This window comes from Hippopotamus amphibius, chromosome 1, assembly GCF_030028045.1.
Source record: "Hippopotamus amphibius kiboko isolate mHipAmp2 chromosome 1, mHipAmp2.hap2, whole genome shotgun sequence".
Classification (NCBI taxonomy): domain Eukaryota; kingdom Metazoa; phylum Chordata; class Mammalia; order Artiodactyla; family Hippopotamidae; genus Hippopotamus; species Hippopotamus amphibius.
This window is the reverse complement of record NC_080186.1, coordinates 201948918-201971929: the sequence shown is the minus strand read 5'-3', so window position 1 is coordinate 201971929 and position 23012 is coordinate 201948918. Positions and strand designations below refer to the sequence as shown.

Below are 23012 nucleotides of genomic sequence, written 5' to 3'. Positions count from 1 at the left end.
GCAAAAGTCTATTAAAGTAGATTCAAAGTAGATTAAAATGGTCTAGTAGACTATTAACATTTTAAATTAAACCAAAAATCACTACTTAAGTGACTGTCTCTCAGGGAGTAGGATCTAAAGTCAGCATATAAGGAAAATGTGCATATGGTCAAAATCCTTTAGGGCAATGGCACACTGAAGATGGACAAACTTTCTCTCAGAGCCTTTTATCTTTTTTCTTTGAGTACCAGAAGAATTAGTTAGCTTGAATTTCATTTTACATTAAAAATATATACATATCTTTAAACTCTAGAACCACACTCAGCTCAGAACACATGAAAGAAATGAGACTGACAGGAAAAGAAGATTTACATCTCACTGTCACTTCCAAATCACATTCAATGCGTGGAATATATCAATTTCTCTTTTTGGCCAAAACTCCATATATGTATTTAAGTGAGGTAAATGTATAACATAAATCCACTGTAGAAGTCATTAAAATAGAAAACATAAGGGTATATATCCACACTAATATTTACATATGTGTGGAAATAATGATATACTCAAAAAACTGCCCACACTTTATGATGCTGAGAGGACCCTTAATTTCTATTTCTACACTGTATATTTTGGCAATAACTTACTTGTTAGCATATATGTCACCCACATTAAAGAATAGGGAAGTATACATAAATGTATATTAAATTTTCCAATGGAAGACCCTATAAAACAATGCTTTCTATTTAGACATGCGCATTAGAGCCCCATGTCTGTTGCTATTGCCCAATAATTCTTAACGTTTGACATAAAGGAAAATATCCCCCTTGATTACAAGAAATGGGTGATCTTTTACAAGAAAGGATTCTACAATAACTTCTACTACATATTTTGTTCAACATAACACTTAAATACAATGTGTTTGAAAAATTAGACTAAAATAACATTTTAAAAGTCTACACTAAGAGAAAAAATTTCCAGAATATTACTCATCAGTGATGACTAAGTATAAATTGACATTTTCTCCTAGCTGAGGTTTTTAAAAATCCTATTTATAGAAAGACAAATTGAGCATTACTGTATCTAAAGTCTCAATGTTAAGACTCATAGGGTTTTTAAGAGACAAATTCACATTCACCATTATTTATAGTAATAGACAGATCATATTAAACTCCATGTAAATCACACACTTCAAAAAGAAAAATGTGGTCTACCTATTTAAAAACTGAACTACGTATATACACATTATTATATTATTTTCCACATGCTCAAAAACTAAAGATTGTTTAAAATTTTAGATTTTACAAACTCATAGAAACAGAGAACAAACTAATGGTTACCAGTGGGGAGCAGGGAGGGGCAACATAGGTGTGGGGGAGTGAGAGGTACAAACTATTGGGTGTAAGACTACAAGGATGTATTGTACAACATGGGGAATATAGCCAATATTTTGTAATAACTGTAAATGGAGTAACTTTTTAAAATTGTATAAAAATACATACAGAGGAAAAAGAAATTATTTTAAGTTGGAAATAATTTTTTCTGGTTAGTCTCCACTCTTGAAAGAATGCCTAATCCACCCGAAAAAGCTGTCAAATCCACAGTATTATTTTCACATATTTACCACACTCAATTATCAAAGGAAAATTCCTAGATAAGTAGACTAACCATTGAAATTTTAATAAGATCAAGCAAAAAATAATTTTGTTGTATTATTATTTTCCTTTTTCATTCAACAAGAAGAAACATATAGACTCTACTGAGTGAAGAATACCTTGATCTAAATTACAAAATATTTAACCTAGGACTAGATTTTCAATCTATTAACTTCAAGAACATTTTCAAGAGTAACACAGCCCGTTCTTAAGTGGATTTGCACCAGATGTGATGGAGACTCCAATGAATGCAAATATGTTCTCATCTTCCATTAAAAACAAAAGAAATTATTTACATGAGCAAAATTAGATGATGGTCAAGGCTGAAACATCCAAATAATATAATATTCCCCTTCCATGGCAAAATAAAACTTCCATATATTCCTACTCCAAAAAAAAAAAAAGGTATGTCTTTTATATCTCTTTGACCAAAATAAAAATTTAATTTGCAAAACCAAGCATTTGGAAATGTCACAATACTTCATCAATAAACACATGAGGTGATAATACTTATAGAAATGTTACACATTTTGTATCCTCTAAATGCCCGAGAGGAACAATTCAATTACATGAATTTGCAATATTATATACTTTGCTTATTTATGAATTTAGAGAGTGAAGGTATAACTAATTTCATCTCTTAAAAATATAGCCATTAATAAAAAATGAATAGCATGAAAGGCAATTCTTATTTTTGGCTTAGAAGAATTGAAAATAGAATATGAGCTAAAAAGAGGAAAATTACATGTATGAATGTATGTAGTAATATATGTGTTTATGTGTGTGTTTGTGTGTGTGTGTGTATAATATGTGTAGTCTTCTTCAATATATCCTGGCTAGCTTGAATTAGTGATGCTAAAGATTGTTTATTCCTCACATAATGCAAACAACAGTTGGAAAACTTGCTGTTACTATTACTGGAGAAATAAGGAAATAAAATTTCTTGAAGCAGTCCCATATTAAAGTTATAGGGCTCACCAAAGTTACTGGTAACTATACTGATGCTGAAAAGGGACAAATGCCAACACATTTAAGATAAAGGCATCGGAAAGCTTAAAACTGATTAGGACCTAGCAGTGACTGAGTAACACTTAGATTATAGAAATAGTGAAAAACTTGGTGGTTATCTTAATTGACACAGAATTGTACCAAAAAGAATTTAATCCTCATTTTTTCATTAATAGTTTATTTATTTCAAAGCACCTTCAATTCTCTATTTCTCTTTTCTGGGGGAGTCAAAGCCAAAGTGGTCATAGGTGAATTCTTTAATCACATGATGCCTCATTTTCAATAACATAAATTAATTTATATTATGGAGATGCTGAGGATCCAGGAATCCTAGCTCTGAATTTAGAACTAATATTATACTAAAATTCAAACCTCACTTTTACTCATGCAGATCTGTTAACATAAAATATAAGCAATAAATTGCTTTGTTGCAGAAAAAGGAGTAAAGTTATTGTATACAAATATACACAACTTTCACACTTAGCAAAAGCAGTAGCTAACTTTGTAATAAGTTTATGGTTTACAAAGTTCTTTTTTTAAAAAATTACTCACTGTATCCTTACATTAGCCCTATATCCATTTTACAAATTAAAAACTGTGACTCAAACATGTTAAATGATTTGCCCAAAAATAAATCACAGAAGTCATAATTGACAGTCTTAAATTCAGATTCCAATATCTGTAATAGCTGTATTTATTTAAGTATTATCAACTATAGTCACTGTGTTTTACATTATATCTTAGGCATTACACATCTTACAGCTGAAAGTCTTTGCCCTTTTACTACCTCTCCCTATTTCCCTCACCTCTTAGCCCCTGGTAACCACTTTTCTACTCTGTTTCTATAAGTTTGAAGTTTGTTTGTTTTATTCCACATGTAAGTGATACTATGCAGTATTTGTCTTTAGCTTATTTCATTTGGCAGAATAACCTCAAGGTCCACGTTGTCACAAATGGCAAGATTTCCTTCTTTTTCATGTCTAAATAATATTTCACTGTGGATGTGTCCCACTGATGGACACTGAAAAACAAAAAAAAAAAGGTGGCACACTGAGCTTTGCTAGAGAGGAACTGGCCTGGCTGGAAGTGGAAGCAGGATGGAATACCAGTTATGTATCATGCAGATGATGTCCAGAACCCTTACTTGAAAATTTCTGTCAAAATTTGCTTCTGAGTTCCAGTCCAAATGACAACATAGGAGCCTCCTGAACCCACCTTCTTCTTTATAGAACACAAAACCTAGTTGTACACAGATTAATTCCCTCTGAAAGAAATCCAGAAACTACCTGAGTGATATCAATGTATCAGGCAAACAAGAAAATATCCACATCAGAATGGGCCTTGGCACATCCTCAAATATTGGAAAACACTAAGAACTAATAAGGCAGGTTGGACAATCACAAAGGTTTGAGCAACAACAAAGAACTAAGGCCAGGCTGAACAATAAGGTTTATCTTCCTATACAAGACCACTCTGTCACTGGGAGGAGGTGTCTGTTTTATCTAATGCCAGAACCAACACACAGAGTCAAAAAATTTGAAGAAACGGGAATATGTTCCAAACAAAATAAGAAGATAAAACTCCAGACAGATATTAATGAAACAGAGATAAGTGATTTGAAATAGAGTTCAAAATAATGGTCATAAAGGTACTTACCAAGGTTAGAACAATGCACGAACTAGGTGAGAATTTCAACAGAGGGATAGAAAATATAAAGTACCAAACAGAAATCACAGAGCTGAAAAATATAATAACTTAACTGAAAAATTCAATAGAGGGGTACAACATCAGACTAGATGAAATGGAAGAAAGGATCAGTGAACTTGAAAATAGGGCAGTCGGATTCATGCAATCAGAGGAACAAAAGAAAAAAAGAATGAAAAAGAGTGATGATAGCTTAAGGGACTTATAGCACAACATCAAGCAGACCAAATAAATAACCTAATTGTGTACCTCAAGGTACTAGAAAAAGGAGAACAAACTAAGTCCAAAGTTAGTAGAAGGAAGGAAATAACAAAGATCAGAGCAGAAATGAATGAAATAGAGACTGAAAAGACAATAGAAAAGATCAGTGAACACTTCTCCAAAGAAGACATACAGATGGTTGACAGGCACATGAAAAGATGCTTAATATCACTACTGGAGAAATGCAAATCAAAACCACAATAAGGTATCACCTCACACCAGTCACAATGGTTATCATCAAAAAGTCTACAGATAATAAACGCTATAGAGGGTGTGCAGAAAAGGAAACCCTCCTACACTGCTGGTGGGAATGTAAATTGGTATAGTCACTATGAAAAACAGTATGGAGATTCCTTAAAAAAACAAAAATGGAACTAACCACATGATCCAGCAATCTGATTCCTGAGTAAACAACCAGAAAATAAAACTCTAATTAAAAAAAATACATGCACCCCAATATTCATAGCAGCACATAGCCAAGACATGGAAACAACCCAAGTGCCCATCAACGGATGATTGGCTTAATAAGATGTGGTATATACATGCAATGGAATATTAGCCACAAAAAAAGAATGAAATATTGCCATTTGCAGCAACCTGGGTAGACCAAGAGAATATTATACTTAGTGAAGTAAGTCATACAGAGAAAAACAAATATTATATGATGTCACTTATATGTAAAATCTAAAAAATAATACAAATAAATCTATATACAAAATAGAAACAGACTTACAGACATAGGAACAAACTTACGGTTGCCAATGGGGAAGGGGGGGAGGGATAAATTAGGATTAACAGATACAAACTACTATACATAAAATAGATAAGCAATAAGGATTCACTGTACAGAACAGGGAACTATATTCAATACCTTATAATGACCTACAATGGAAAATAATGTGACTGTCTATATATAATTCAGTTATATAGATATAACTGAGTCACTTTCTGTACATCCGAAGCTAATACAACATTGTAAATCAACTATACTTCAATGAAAAAAAAGGAAAGATCAGTGAAACTAAGAGCTGATTTTGTGAAAAGATAAATAAAATAGACAAACCTTTAGCTAGAATTACCAAGAAAAAAATAAAGAGGACTCAAACAAATAAAATTACAAATGAAAGAGGAAACATTACAATTGATACCAAATACAAATGATCATAAAAGACTTCTAGGGAGAATTATCTCGCAAAACATTAGACAACCTAGAAGAAATGTATAAATTCCTAGAAACATACAACCTACTGAATCACAAAGAAACAGAACATCTGAACAGACCAGAAGACTAAATTATTAATCAAAACCTCCCAAAAAATTGTATAGGGCTGAACAGCTTCACTGGTAAACTCTACCAAACATTTAAAGAATTAATACCAACACTTCTCAAACTCTTCCAAAAAACAGAAGAGGAAAAGAACACTTTCAAACTCATTTTATGAAGCCATCATTACCATGAAACCAAAACCAAACAAGGACACTACAAAAAAAGAAAATTACAGGCCAATGTCCCTGATGAACATAGATGTAAAAATTCTCAACAAAATACTAGCAAACCGAATCCAACAACACATTAAAAGGATCATACACCATGATTAAATGGAATTTATTCCAGGAATGGAAGAATGGTTCAATGTCTGCAAATCAATCAATGTGATATACAACATTAACAAAATGAAGGATAAAAATCATATCATCAAATCAATAGATACGCAAAAAGCATCTGAAAAATTTAACATCAATTCATGATAAAAAAAATTCTCCCAGGCTTCCCTGCTGGCACAGTGGTTAGGAATCCGCCTGCCAATGCAGGGGACACGGGTTCAAGCCCTGGTCCAGGAAGATCCCACATGCCGTGGAGTTACTAAGCCTGTGCACTGCAACTACTGAGCCTGCGCTTTAGGGCCCACGAGCCACAACTATTGAACCCATGTGCCACAACTACTGAAGCCCACGCACCTAGAGCCCGTGCTCCACAACAAGAGAAGCCACCACAATGAGAAGCCATGCACCAAACGAAGAGTAGCCTCTGCTCTCCACAACTAGAGAAAAGCCCATGTGCAGCAACAAAGACCCAATCCAGCCAATAAATAAATAATTTTTTAAAAATTCTCACAAACTAGCTATAAGGGTGCATACCTCAAGATAATAACGGCCATACATGACAAACCAAAGCTAACATCATACTCGGTGATTAAAAAATTGAAAGCTTTCCTCTAAGATCAGGAACAAGACAAGGATGCCCACTCTACCACTTTGATTCAACATAGCACTGAAAGTCTTAGCCAGAATTATTAGGCAAGAATGAGAACAGAAAAGGCATTCAGATTGGAAAGGAAAAAGTAAAACTGTCTCTGTTAGCAAATGACATGATATTATATATAGAAAACCCTCAAGACTCCACACACACAAAAAAATCTGTTAGGTCTAATCAACAAATTCAGTAATGTTGCAGGATACAAAATCAATATAAAAATAAGTTGCACTTCCATATACTAACTTTTTATATCAGAAAGAGAAATTAAGAAAAGAATTCCAATTATAATTGCATCAAAAGACTAAAATGCCTAGGAATAAATTGAACTGAGGAGATGAAAAATTTATACACTGAAAACTATGAGACACTGATGAACTGAAGAAGACACATAAAAATGGAAAGAATTTCTGTGTTTATGGTTTGGAAAATTAATATTATTAAAATGCCACACTACTCAAAGCAAAGTACAGATTCAATGCAATCATTATCAAAATACCAATGGCATTTTTCATAGAAATAGAAAAAAAAAATCCTAAAATTCATATGGAACCACAAAAGACTCCAAACAGCCAAATCTTGAGAAAAAAGAACAAAGCTGGAAGAATCACACTTCCTAATTTCAAACTATACAATAAAACTATAGCAATCAAAACAGTATGGTATTGGCATTAAGAACATGCAAAGAATGAAACTGGACCCTTGTCTTCTGCCATACACAAAATCAACTCAAAGTGGATTAAAGATTTGAACAAAGACCTGAAACTGCAAAAGTCCTAGAAGAAAACATAGAAAGTAAGCCCATTGACATCAGTCCTGGTAATGATTGTTTGGATTGGACACTAACAGCAAAAGCAAAAAAAAACAACAATAAACAATTGGGAGTACTTCCCTGTTGGTCCTGTGGTTAAGACATCTTTCTTCCATTGCAGGGGGCATGGGTTCAATCCCTGGCCGGGGAACTAAGAACCCACATGCCATGCAGGGCACCCCCCCCCCCAAAATGGGACTACATCAAACTGAAAAGCTTCTGCTCAGCAAAGGAAACTATGAACAAAATGAAAAGGAAATCAATCCAACAGGAAAAAATAGCTTCAAATTATACATGTTATAAGGGGTTACAATCCAAAATATATAAAGAATTCACACAACTCAATAGCCAAAAAATTTGATTTGTAAGTGGGCAGAGAAACTAAATAGACATTTTTACAAACACATACAAACCAAAAGGTACATGAAAAGGTGCTCAACATCTCTAATCATCAGGTAAATGCAAATCAAAACCACAAGATATCACCTCATACGTGTTAGAATAGCTATCATCAAAAAGACAAAAGATAAGTGTTGGTGAGGATGTAGAAAAAAGGGAACCCTCATGCACTGTTGGTGGGAATGTAAATTGGTGCAGCCACTATGGAAAACAGTACAAAGGATTCTCAAAAAAATTTAAATTAGAACTACCATATGGTTCAAAAATCCCACTTCTGGCAATATATTCAAAGCAAATGAAAACAAGGATATAGAAAAATATCACCACTCCTATGTTCTTTGCAGCATTATTCATAATAACCAAGATATGCAAACAACCTATTATCTGTATTTTTAATTCAGATCAGAGGTCCTGCCTGATTTAGAGGTTGTCAAATGGTCATTTCATTTATGCCTCTAATAGAGATTTCCGTACCAGAAATATTGAATCTCTGGTTCCACAAGAGATCACCTAGCCCTCTCCTTTAGGCCCTAGAGAAGTCCACTTGCTGGCCTCATCAGCCTAGTCTTTGCCTCTTATCTGAGGCAGCAGCAGCAGCAGGACCAATGGTATTAGCTCCAGCAGTAGTAAGAATGTCAAAGGGAAGCAGGCAAACAAGGGGATACAATGGTAATTGCCTTTTTAAAATGGATTCGTAGCATCTTTCATACTTGAAGGTCCTGATTCACTTTCTCCTTAACATTTTAATCACTGAGAAAAATGACAAATACCAAATTTACCTAGTCAGTTCTTCAGTCCTATAAACATTTGATTATTTGCAACTTAGTTTGGAGTTGGGAAAAACCTTAATGATCAAGTTCTAGCCTCCAAAACAAAATACATTCAGAGAGTCTCAGTGACTTGTCCAAGATTATTTTTCTGAAGTTAATCTTTTTAAAAAGAGTACACATTTTTCAAGTTTTTCTTTGACAACATTTACATGGGAAAAAGAAGTAAGGATCTGTCCAAACTTTTAAAATACATTCTTTTAAAAAAAAAGTTGTCATTTTCTGGACTTCCCTAGTGGTGCAGTGGCTAAGAATCTGCCTGCCAACGCAGGGGACACGGGTTTGATCCCTGGACCAGGAAGATTCCACATGCCACAAAGCAACTAAGTCTGTGAGCCACAACTACTGAGCCCACATGCCACAACTACTGAAGCCCGCAAGCCTAGAGCCCATGTTCCACAACAAGAAAAGCCACCACAATAAGAAACTTGCACACTGCAAGGAAGAGTAGCCCCTGCTCTCCACAACTAGAGAAGAGCCATGCACAGCGACAAAGACCCAACGCAGCCAAAAATTAATTAATTAATTTTTTTAAAAGTTGTCATTTTCTAATTTCTTCAACCTAGTATAGTTGGAAGTCATTTGTCATTGTTTAATTAAAAAAAAGAGAGAGAGAGAAAGCTGTTTATCAACATATATAATACCTCATACTGCAACATGTTCCCGATATCAAGAAATTCAAGGAAAAGAAAATAATGGCAAATGACTTGTCAAACTTCAGGGATTTTTTCTTCTTTTAGAATTTTCTGAAGAGAGTAAAAACAAGACCACCTGTGAGTTAAGATATTCTCAGACAAACTCTATTTAAGAGACAAATGGGTTTGTTTCACTGATATACAAGGAAAAAACGAAATTGGACTTTTATGAAACACACTGGAAAGTCCCATCCTTCCCATGCCTATCCTCATCAGTATAATAATGAAAGCCAAGGTATCATTGGTTATGATCCAAACTGTATTCTTTGATTTTTACTAGGAGTTACACTAAGTTTCCTAATGAAATGTTTTCATTTTTCCCTTTACCTGGATGATTTCCTTGTAGCTGCTACCATCCCACAGAAGTGTATTTACAGTTAAAATGACCTATGGCTCATACTTTGTGTTTGGAACTAGTTCTTTTGCCATCTTTTCATTGTCCCTTGCCCTACCTTTTTCTACCTTAACAATATCCAGTGTCCACATCTTTATTAGCAAATTATTTCAAATCCAAAGATGAAAATATACCAAAACTGACCAAGATAGAAGTTGTAACTCTACAGTAGTGCACAAACAGAAGAAAACAAATAATGCAGACAAATATGATAGCCAAGGAACTAAAAAAAGCTCTTTAAGCCAAGCTTTAATGCCAGAGAAGGTAAATCTAACGTTCACTCTGTTTTTTCTATTCCTAGAATGAATTCCTACTCTGAGCAAGAATAACAACAGCAATAAACCTAAAGGGAAACAAATTTTGAGGAAGCCTAATTATACCTTTTTCTTCATTTCTACACAGCAAATCTTAACACTCAATAGCATACCATATAATAGTAGAAGAGCTCATTAGTTAAAACATCTGACTAGACTGTTTAAAGACTGCCTCTGGTGGCTTAGGTGGAACAAATATTTACTGCCTCTTTAAAAAAGCCTACAGGATTTCCTAGGTGTCACAGTGGTTAAGAATCCTCCTGCCAATGCAGGGGACATGGGTTCAATCCCTGCCCCAGGAAGATACCACATGCCACGGAGCAACTAAGCCTGTGAGCCACAACTATTGAGCCTGTGCTCTAGTGCCCGTGAGTCACAACTATTGAGCGCATGTGCTGCAACTACTGAAGCCCACGCGCCTAGAGCCTGTGCTCTGCAACAAGAGAAACCACCACAATGAGGAGCCTGCGCATCACAATGAAGAGTAGTCCCCCACCGCCGCCTGATCGCAACTAGACAAAGCCCGTATGCAGCAATGAAGACTCAACACAGCCAATAAATTAATTAATTAATTTTTTTCAAAAAAGCCTACAATTGCCCCAAGATTTTCTGCCAATATTTTTAATCTTATTTGTTATTTTGATATACCTACTCTTTTTCTAAAATGTACCTTGCAATCCATTTTGCAAGTATTTATCATAATAAATTCAGTTTGTGGACTTCCCTGGTGGTCCAGTGGGTAAGACTCCACGCTCCCAATGCAGGGGGCCCAGGTTTGATCCCTGGTCAGGGAACTAGATTCCACATGCATGCTGTAACCAAGAGTCTGCATTGCTGCAATTAAAAAAAAAAAAAAAAAAGATTCCACATGCTGCAACGAAGATTCCACGTGCCGCAATTAAGACCAGGCACAGCCTAAATAAATATTTTAATTAATTAATTAATTAATTCAGTTTGTGGACTTCTGTCCCAAAGAAAAGAAAGTCATTCTAGATTTATTTTATGTAAAACATGAATTTATTTAGTTGCCTCATTTATATACTTACTTTTTAAAAATTCCTTGCATTTTTATAAATTTCAGACAGCAGATTTAGATAGAAAGAGAGAGTGAGAGAAGGAGAGAGAATTTTGTAATAGAATCTTGCCTGAGCCAATTCTCAGTAGTCTTTTGGCAAAAGGCCTGTGTGTGAACTATTTCCAAGGCCTCAGTCTGAAAGGCAGCCAAAGACTCCACAAAAAGAACAGGCCCAAAATGACTTATTACCTTTAACCTCTGACTTTTTACCCAGTTGCCTCATACTTTGTGAACTTGAAATCTTGTGAGAGAATGCTTGGCCATCCTGTTTACAAACAGCCTATTTATTCCACAGAACAGCTTGGCAGGACATATCCAGGTCACCTGACCTAAGGTTGTCACAGAAACCATGAGAATCAGGCTCTTCTTGTAATTAAGCCAAAACTGCAACACTGGCTGAAATCAGCCGCAATCACCAAACATTTAATTCACTTATATATTGTATACTTTACCAAAGTATTAACACACAAAAATGTGAAAGCAATCACAAATAAACTACAGGTAGTATAAGACATGCCTTCTGTGGAGAATAGAAAAAGCATAAATGTTTAACCTGAATATTACAAATTAATCTCAACCATTACACTGCCTTAGATCTTGCTAAACTTAGCAAAAAACAAAAATCACACAATCTTTCGGTTTTCATGTGTTTTCAAAACTCTAGTCTATATTTTAGTCAGGCTTTATATTAGGCATTTACCTGAAGAAATTACTTCATTACATTCATTATTTCCAGCATATTTTAACTAATCCTTCAAGGCTGCTGCTTCTATCATTTTGGTGATCCCTTTAAAACAGATTACATAATTGATTAATTCTCACAAATTAGTGAGTATAAATGTAGCCAGATTTCCTTTTTTAAGTGAAAATTGATTTCAAGAATGAACAAACTAGTGAGTAATCACATTTCAAAGGGTCCTTTATTATTCAATGGATTTATTTTCAGGAGTTATTTTCTGAATTTTCTTACCATACCCAAATATAACTAAGTGTGCTAAATTACTATATGCACACAAGTTAGGGACACTACCATTTGAAATAATATTAATGAGTTATCTTAACTGAGAAAACTGTAACATTGTATTTACATATGTATTTACCACTAAGGAAAAACTGAATTAATTGCCTGCATACATCACAACAGAGTGATCACTTAATATATGGTAATATGGTCTTTAATTTAGGAAAAGAGCTTCTTTTTTTAAAATCTAAGAATGATAATGATGATAGGTAACATATATTGAATGTGCTGAACACTGTTGGAAGTATTTGACATGGATTAGACAATTTAATCTTCACAAGAACCCTATGAGATAGACACTATTATCACTCTCATTTTATAAAATAGGAAAGTGCGACTGAGAGAGGTCAAGCCATACCCCTAGTAAGAGAAAGATTTGGAATTTGAACTGAAGCAATGTGACTTGACTTTACTGCCTCTCAAACCATGGCCTTTAGAAAACAACTTACCAAGTATACAAGTAAAATAACATGTTATTACTAATAATATAAAACAAATACCACTTTATACTTTATAAAGTACCTTCACAAATATTTCATTTGAGTCTAATAATAATCCTGTGAGGTAATATCATTTCTATTTTGTAAATGAAGAAACTAAAGGTAAGAAAGGTAAACTGGTTTTTCCAAAGTCACCTGGCTAATAAATAATAGAGTGAGGATACCAATCCAGGCCTTTTAATATTACACCTTATGTTTTTCCAACTATAATGACTCTCCTTATTCCACACTAGGATCTTCTCTAAGATCTTAACTCAATGACAAGTAGCATGAAAAATATTTCCAGTAAGAATAATATAAAATAAAAAAGTAAAGGCTTTCTCAATCTAACATTGAAAGAAAGCAGTATTGGGGACTTCCCTAGTGGCGCAGTAGTTAACAATCTGCCTGTCACAAGAATGAAGATGGGTATATAGAGAACCAACTTGTGGACATGCGGTGCAGGGGGCGGCAAAAGGGAAGCTGAGACGAAGTGAGCGAGCAGCACTGACATATATATACTACCAAATGTAAAATAGATAGCTAGTGGGAAGTTGCTGCATAACATAGGGAGATCAACTCGATGATAGGTGATGACTTACAGGGCTGGGATAGGGAGGGAGTTGCAGGAGGGAGGGAACATGGGGATATATGCATAAATACAGCTGATTCACTTTGGTGTACAGCAAAAACTGGCACAATAGTGTAAAGCAATTATATTCCAAAAAACAGCTTTAAAAATAAAATAAATAAAATAATAAAATAAAATAAAATAAAATTATACCAGAGGGAAAAAAAAAGAATCTGCCTGCCAATGCAGGGGACAGGGATTCAATCCCTGGTCCAGGAATATCCCACATGCCGCAGAGCAACTAAGCCCATGCGCCCAACTACTGAAGCCTGAGCACCGCAAGGAAGAGGAGCCCCTGCTCACCACAACCAGAGAAAGCCGCACGTGCAACAACGAAGACCCAATGCAGCCAAAAATAAATAAATAAATAGCAATATTACCGTGCAACGTTTTAGTGAAAATAAATCCCATTTCCATATTTTAAAATCATGTAATTCCTAGTAGTGAGATTTTCATTTTCCTTACTTATCCAAATAATGAGGAAAAAGAGCTAGCAGGGTCATATACTCAAAGGATATTCCCATGAACCTGCCAAACAAAAAGGATTGCCCAGAAAATAACTAAATCAAAATCAGGCTAGTATAAAAGCTACACCAAGAGTTTGACTTAGAACCTCTACTGATCCTCCACCCAAGAACATTTTTAAGGGGGTTGACCATCACCTAGATTATCAGCAAAGTTAGGCTAGGCATATTACATGGAAGATCACTTCCCAAGAGGTACTCTCCCAGCTCTTCTCTATTTGTCTAAAATAGCAATCATAGGTTTTAAAACAGATACCTATAAAAGTCAGATGGTATGTAATTTTAGAAAGTAATATCTTTTCCAAAAGACTGAATATGACATCTGCAGAGCAGAAGTACAATAAGGAAAGTCAGCCCACACATTACTAGAGTAAGGAGTGTTATGAGGCCATCCTGAGACTAACTGAGAGACCTACTAGAGAGAAATTGAGCGAATAAGGCCTTAACTTTGCTCATCTGTGATAGAGACTCTCTCTTTGGCCATGTCTGTGGCAATAAAAAATATATATATATATATGTATATATTTATATACATATATATATAAGAGGGAAGTGAGAAAAAGAAAAAAGTAAAATAATGTGAAAATAAATATACTGGGGAAATTTAAAATTTTTAAAGGAATGAAGAAATAAAGATTTTTAAAGAAAAATTAAAACAGAATAAGTCCTTAGAGAGAGTTCCTTCTGTGACAAATTAAGAGGAAAAATTTAAACAATCAGTATACAACATGACAATTTGAAACTTTATTGAAGCAATAAGAAGCTGATATATACAACAGAATATATCTGCAAGAAACAAGGAATAAAAAGAGACAAAGAAAGAGAAAAAATAAAGCAACTTATTTACAAGTAGGCCAATGTCAAAGGATCTTAAGACCTATACGGATTAGTCCATGATAAGCTCTTTTGGCAAGCCTACCATGTACAATCAAAAAAGCTTCTAGAATATGCCTCATGACCATAAATGTACTCTGGGCTGCCAATTAACTTACTAAATTGCTATGTGATAAGTTTATCCTGAATGTTTTAAAATCATCACTGGAATTATTTCAAAAATATATATATTATAGTTGTCATTGATTTTACATACAGGCAAGCATCGTATTTCGGGAACTGGGGGTAAATGTGCCAAGAAAAAAAATGGCAAGTCATCAATGTTGAATATCCTCTTCCACTAAGGAAGAATATGCCTGATGAGTGTGTGTCATCTGTTTAAAAAGAAAAAAAAAAAAGGTAAGATCTTTCACAGTAGTGCTGAGACCTATTATGCATCAAGATGTTGCTGGATTCCATTTCTTTTTATTTCAAGGGTTGTAGCCCACTCTGCAGATAATGCTTGCAAAGCCCATCATTCTTTGTAGTTCTGATGCTTCACCAAACAGGCTCAAGGGGCTGTCCTTATGGAATCCTAACTGATTGCTAGCATTCCTTTACTTCTCTGACATTCCAACTCTAAAAATTGCTCTGAAGCCCTCAGTGTTTCCTCTATAATGCAAACAGACAATAGTTTTAACATGATTCCTGACACAACTCAAAGAGACCTTTTATGGTTTTAGTCATGTTGTGCTAAAATCTGAAACAAGAACATATCCAAGAAATGAGCATTCAGATAAAGAAAAATTTTCCTTTCAAAAAAATTTAAAACACACTCACAAGTGGATACTTTTTGGCCACTGAAAAAACACAATAAAACTGTTGTGATACAATTGGAACTGACAGATTCCAGGGGAAAAGCATGGAAACACCAACAGAGGAAGATAGGCACTATTCTGCTGTACACATAGGTAACATGAGTGCTTTGATGACACAAAAATGGCTGGTTTAATAAAACAGAATGGGTTTTGCACCTTAACAATTTAGGAATAAATGCTCCAAAATGCTTTCCAACATTAGCTCTCACTTCATTTCTCTTGCCTCAGGTTTCCCCTACTCCTCATAGGGGTTCAACAATGCCCCTACCATCCACCTTCAGGCTCTGTCTTACCCTGTATCTGAGTTCATTTTGACCAAGGTAAGAAATTCCTAAGCTAACAATATGTTACTAAACAACCAAAGGATCACTGAAGAAATCAAAGAGGAAATCCAAAAATACCTTGAGACAAATGATAACAAAAACACAATGGTCCAAAACCTATGGGATACAGCAAAAGCAATCTTAAGAAGGGAAGTTTATAGCAATACAATCTTATCTTAGGAAACTAAAAAATCTCAAATAAATAGCCTAACCTTATACCTAAAGCAACTAGAGAAAGAAGAACAAACAAAACCCAAAGTTAGTAGAAGGAAAGAAATCATAAAGATTAGAGCAGAAATAAATGAAATAGAGATGAAGAAAACAATAGCAAAGATCAATGAAACTAAAAGCTAGTTCTCTGAGAAGATAAACAAAATTGATAAACCTTTAGCCAGACTCATCAAGAAAAAAAGGGAGAGGACTCAAATCAAGAAAATTAGAAATGAAAAATGAGAAGTTACAACTGACATCACAGAAATACAAAGGATCATAAGCGACTACGACAAGCAACCATACACCAATAATGGACAACCTTAAAGAAATGGATGAATTCTTAGAAAAGCACAATTTTCCAAGACTGAAACAGAAAGATATAGAAAATATGAACAGACAAATCACAAGTACTGAAATTGAAACTGTGATTGAAAAATTTTCAACAAACAAAATTCCAGGACCAGATGGCTTCACAGGCAAATTCTATCAAACATTTAAAAAGAGTTAACACCTATCTTTCTGAAACTCTTCCAAAAAATTGCAGACAAAGGAACACTCCCAAACTCATTCTATGAGGCCACCACCACCCTGATACCAAAACCAGACAGACACCACAAAAAAAGAAAATTACTGGCCAATATCACTGATGAACACAGACATCAAAATCCTCAGCAAAATACTAGCAAACCAAATCCAACAACATATTAAAAGGATCATACATCATAATCAAGTGGGAATTATCCAAGAGATGCAAGGATTCTTCAATATACACAAATCAATCAATGTGATACACCACATTAACAAACTAAGAATAAAAACCATATGATCATCTCAATAGATGCAGAAAAAGCTTTTGACAAAATTCAACACTATTTATGATAAGAATTCTCCAAAAAGTGGCCATAGAGGGAAACTACCTCAACATAACAATGGCCATTTATGACAAACCCACAGCAATTATCATTCTCAACATTAAAAAACTGAAAGAATTTCCTCTAAGATCAGGAATAAGACAAGAATGTCCATTCTAACGACTTTTATTCAACATAATTTTGGAAGTTCTAGCCATGGTAATTAGAGAAGAAAAAGAAACAAAAGGAATCCAAATTGGAAAAGAAGAAGTAAAATTGTCACTATTTGCAGATGACATGATACTGTACCTAGAAAATCCTAAAAATGCTTCCAGAAAACTACCAGAGCTCATCAATTAATTTGGTAAAGTTGCAGAATATAAAATTAATACACAGAAATCTCTTGCATTCCTATACATTAAAAATGAAAGGTCAGAAAGAGAAATTAAGGAAACAATCCCATTTACCATCACAACAAAAAGAAAAAAATACCTAGGAATAAACATACCTAAAGAGGCAAAAGACTCAGAAAACTGTAACATACTGATGAAAGAAATCAAAGATGACACAAACAGATGGAGAGACATACCATGTTCTTGGATTAGAAGAATCAATACTGTTACAATTATTATACTACCCAAAGCAATGTAAAGGTAAAATGCAATCCCTATCAAATTACCAATGGCATTTTTCACAGAATTAGAACAAAAAATTTTACAATTTGTATAGAAACACAAAAGACCCTGAATAGCCAAAGCAATCTTGAGAAAGAAAAACAGCCAGCGGAATCAGGCGCCCTGACTTCAGACTATATGACAAAGCTACAGTAATCAAAACAGTATGGTACTGGCACAAAAACAGAAATATAGATCAATGGAACCGGATAGAAAGTCCAGAGACAAACCCACACATCTATGGCAAAGGAGGCAAGAATATACAATGGAGAAAAGATGGGCTCTTCAATAAGTGGTGCTGGGAAAACTGGACAGCCACATGTAAAAGAATGAAAGTAGAACACTTGCTAACACCATACACAAAAATAAATGCGAAATGGATTAAAGACCTAAGTGTAAGGCTGGATACTATAAAACTCTTAGAGGAAAACAGGCAGAACACTCTCCAACATAAATCAAAGAAAGATTTTTTTTGATTCACCTCCTAGAGTAATGAAAATAAAAACAAAAATAAGTAAATGGGACCTAATTAAACATAAAAGCTTTTGCACATCAAAGGAAACCATAAACAAAAAGACAACCCACAGAATGGGGTTTGTTTGTTTGCAAACAAAGCAACCAACAAGGGATTAATCTCCAAAATATACAAATAGCTCATGCAGTTCAATATCAAAAAAACAACCCAATCAAAAAAATGGATGGAAGATCTAAATAGACATTTCTCCAAAAAAGACATACAGATGGCCAAAAAGCACATGAAAACTTGCTCAACATCACTAATTATTAGAGAAATGCAAATCAAAACTACAATGAGGTATCACCTCACACCGGTCAGAATGGCCATCAACAAAAAATCTAGAAACAATAAATGCTGGAGAGGGTGTGGAGAAAAGGGAACCATCCTACACTGTTGGTGGGAATGTAAATTGGTACAAACCACTATGGAAAACAGTATGCAGGTTCCTTAAAAAACTAAAAATAGAGCTACCATATGATCCAGCAGCCCCGCTTCTGGGCATATAACCAGAGAAAACCATAATTTGAAAAGATACATGCATCCGAGTGTTCATTGCAGCACTATTTACAATAGCCAGGACATGGAAGCAACTTAAATATCCCTCAACAGAGGAATGGATAAAGAAGATGTGGTACATACATATATACAATGGGATATTACTCCGCCATAAAAAAGAATGAAATAATGCCATTTGCAGCAATATGGATGGACCTAGAGATTGTTATACTGAGTGAAGTAAGTCAGAGAAAGACAAATATCATATGATATTGCTTATATGTGGAATCTAAACAAAATGGTACAAATAAACTTATTTAAAAAACAGAAATATAAAAAAAAAAACAGAAATAGAGTCACAGATGTAGAAAACAAACTTATGGTTACTGGGGGGAAAATGGGGGGGATAAATTGGAAGCTGGGATTGACACATACACACTACTACATATAAAATAGATAACTAGTTCAATCCCTGCTCCAGGAAGATCCCACACGCCATGGAGCAACTAAGCCCGTGTGCCACAACTATTGAGCCTGCACTCTAGAGCCTGTGAGCCACAATTATTGAGCCTTTGTGCCACAGCTACTGAAGCCCGCACGCCTAGAGCCTGTGCTCCACAACAAGAGAAGCCACCGCAATGAGGAGGCCGTGCACCACAATGAAGAGCAGCCCCCACTCACCACAACTAGAGGAAGTCCGTGTGCAGCAATGAAGACCCAACACAACCAATAAATAAATAAATTTATTAAAAAAATAAAATAGGTAACTAATTAGGACCTACTGTGTATCACAAGAATTCTACTCAATAATGACTATGTGGAAAAGAATCTAAAAAAGAGTGGATATATGTATATTTATAGCTGATTCACTTTGCTGTACAGCAGAAACAAACACAACATTGTAAATCAACTATACTCCAACAAAAAAAATTTTAATAAATAAATAAAAATAAAATAAAATCCTAAACTGCTTCAGTGGAAACTTTGTACCTCATCATTTAGTCATTCACCACAGTAAGCAGAGGAAACACAGGAAGCAAAGAAGGTAAAGGGTGACCAACTGGTTGCCATAAGCCTCACTCTTCCCATGTCATAAACAGGGCTACCAAACTCAAGTTTTTGAGGCTTCCCTTGCCTCTAATGTACCCTTGTCAGAAAAAATGACTTCTCATTACCCCTTCTGCTATGATTAGCATAGTAAACCATGAACTTTCAATCTCCCACAGCAGAAAGCACAACCTTAATTATCATCACTACAGTCTTAAGTCTGGTGGCTATGTCTCCTTTCTTAAAAATCTCAATCAACTGCTTCCTATATGTCTGCTTTCTTATAAGGAATTACCAACTCAGTTTCTTACTGATATGTCTGGTATGCCTGTGAGGCCCTTGCAACTTTACCTTGAATCCCCTAAACAAGAATCTTTTTCTTCAAAGTATAACTGAATATTTGAGATAACCAGAGATAACTGAATATTTGACCATCATGCCACTGTTCCTCAAACTGTCCCCCATCCTTACGTTAGGATGGTCATCCAAGCACCTGTCCTGCCCTAGAAATAAAGTCTATTGTCAGCCTTGGCCCCTCCATACTATGTTAACTACCTAGCCAGAATGTCTCACCAACAAGCAGGGCCAGAACTAAGATGAGAGGAGTAAAGCACCTTGGGTGCAAATTTAAGAAGGTGAAAAAAAACTCAAGTCAAGATAAATAATATTTTAATGCCTTAGTTTAAATAATCAAAATGTATGCAAAAAATTGATGATGAACAAAATATCAAATTTTTAAATTAATACAAAGTCAATATTACTGATTCTTCTTTTTACCTCAGGTTCCAACATAGTTAGTGACTATCTCTATTTAAAATTTTGATATTTTATCCATTGCGAATTTTTTTGCCTGAAGCAAGTGCATTGCTCACCTCATCCTAGTTTCAACCCTGCCAACAAGTACCAGGATAAAACATATTTTTAAATGTGATCTTAATGGTAATACTCACGAATAAAAGTTGGTTTAGGAAATCTTCTGTAGTTGGAATATAAAATTTGATATACATTACTATGAAATAAAATTGGTGGAAGCATAACAATTTATTCAAACTCCAAATTTTAAAATTATCAACTATCTTCTTGAACTTTTATTTTCAGTAATGGAAGCAAAAATTATTTAGACCTTGGTGTTATTGGCATTCGGGGCTGGATAATTCTTTGTTGCAGGAAGGTGTCCTATGTACTGTAGAACGTTTAGAAGCATCACTGATCTCTACTGACTAGATGTCAGTAGCTCCCCCAACCCCAACTGTAAGAGCCAAAAATATCTCCAGACACTGCCAAATGTCCTTCAAGGGGACAAAATCATCCCGAGCTGAGAACTACTAGTTGAGACCATCCCTCCTGCTGAAAATGAAAAATGAAGAATTTTTTTTAAATGCCATCATCTTAAAGCACTGAACTGACATCATAATGGGGAACTGTCAGGCTGAATGCTGAGTGAAATATAAAACCCAGTGCTAACTCTCTAGTAAGCAGCACATCAAACACCTATGAAGACATTTGCCAACTGGCAAATTTAAGGTTCAATTCTGAAACACCAAAGGCAAAGAGCCCCACCTAAAGCGGGGTGGCTAACAGGACACTCTCACCATATTAAGTTGGACCCAAGGTAATACCTAGAATGAAACCGTCCTCCCCATTCCCAACCCCACCCCTAGGACTGTGAAGGTTGCTTTGGCACTAAGAGAAGCAGGGGAAAAAAGAGAAGGAAAAGAGGGGGGACCTCTGTTCTGAGATGCAAAAGTACATCTATCTCACACCACTCATAAAAATTAATTTGAAATGGGTTAAAAATTTAAAATAAGACCTGAAACCCTAAAATCCATCCATTCCTGAAAATCTTTGGCCACAGGCTGGCCCTTGTGAGGATTTGCTGACCAGGTTCTCATTACCTTGACTGAGTAGGGAATCTCAAACTGTGATTTTGGTGAAATGGCCCAAGATTCTTTAGCAAAAGCAAACACAAATCCTACCTATAAGAAGGTAAGTATAGTCTAAGCCTCCAGAACTCTCCAAATAATTTTGTGAGGGCAATAAGAAAAATAACCAAGCATACAAGGAAACAAAGCACCATGGGCAAAAGTCTGCACAAATGAAAGACAACTAAAAGAGATCCATTAAGACTTCAAATATTAGAATTATCAGAAACAAATTACAAAACTATTCTTACTACATTAAAATTAATTAATTAATTAATTAATAGCATGCTTGAAAACATATGTAGGTACAGGAAATTATACAAAGTGAAAGCAGATTTGAAAAAGAATCAAATGAAATTTCTAGAAATTAAAAATATAATGACTGAAATTTAAAATCAAATATTTGCAAATCACATATATCTGATAAGGGGTTAACACCCAAAATATATAAATAACTAATACAACTCAATAGCAAAAATAATAATAATAATAACCTGATTTTAAAATGGGCAAAAGATCTGAACATTTTTCCAAAGAAGACATATGAATTGCCAACAAGTATATGAAAAGGTGTTCAACATTACTAATCATCAGGGAAATGCAAATCAAAACCAAAATTAGCTATCATCTCACACCTACCAGGGTGGCTATTATCAAAAAGGCAAGAAATAACAACTGTTGGAAAGGGTGTGGGGAAGAGGGAACCCTTGTAAAATGTCGATTGGAATATAAATGATACAGCTATTATGGGAAAAAAAGTACAGAAGTTCCTCAAGAAATTAAAAAATAAAACTATGATACAATCCAGCAATCCTACTTCTGGGTGCATAACCAAAAGAAATAAAATCATTATCTCAAAGAGACATCTGCACTCCCATGTTCATTACAGCATTATTCACAACAGCCAAGATATGGAAAAATAACCTAAGTGTCCATCAATGGATGAGCAGATAAGGAAAATGTGATGTATGTGCACACACTGGAATATTATTCAGTCATAAAAAGGAAGGAAATTCTGTCATTTTCAACAATATGTATGAACCTGGAGGACATTATGCTAAGTGAAATAAATCAGACAAAGACAAATACTGTAGATCTCACTGACTATATGTAGAATCTAAAAAAGTCAAACTCACAGAAACAGAGAGTAGAACAGTGGTTGCCAGGAGTGTGGCTGAGGGAAATGGGGAGATGTTGTCCATAGTGTACAAACTTTCAGTTGTAATATGAGTAATGAAGATCTAATGTACA

At 34.7% G+C, this 23012-nt stretch overlaps 1 long non-coding RNA gene across 1 annotated transcript in view; it reads right to left on the bottom strand.

The window, feature by feature from the left end:
* Positions 1 to 23012, bottom strand: part of LOC130855561 (uncharacterized) — a 133731-nt gene that overhangs the window by 92481 nt on the left and 18238 nt on the right. The window lies entirely within an intron of this gene.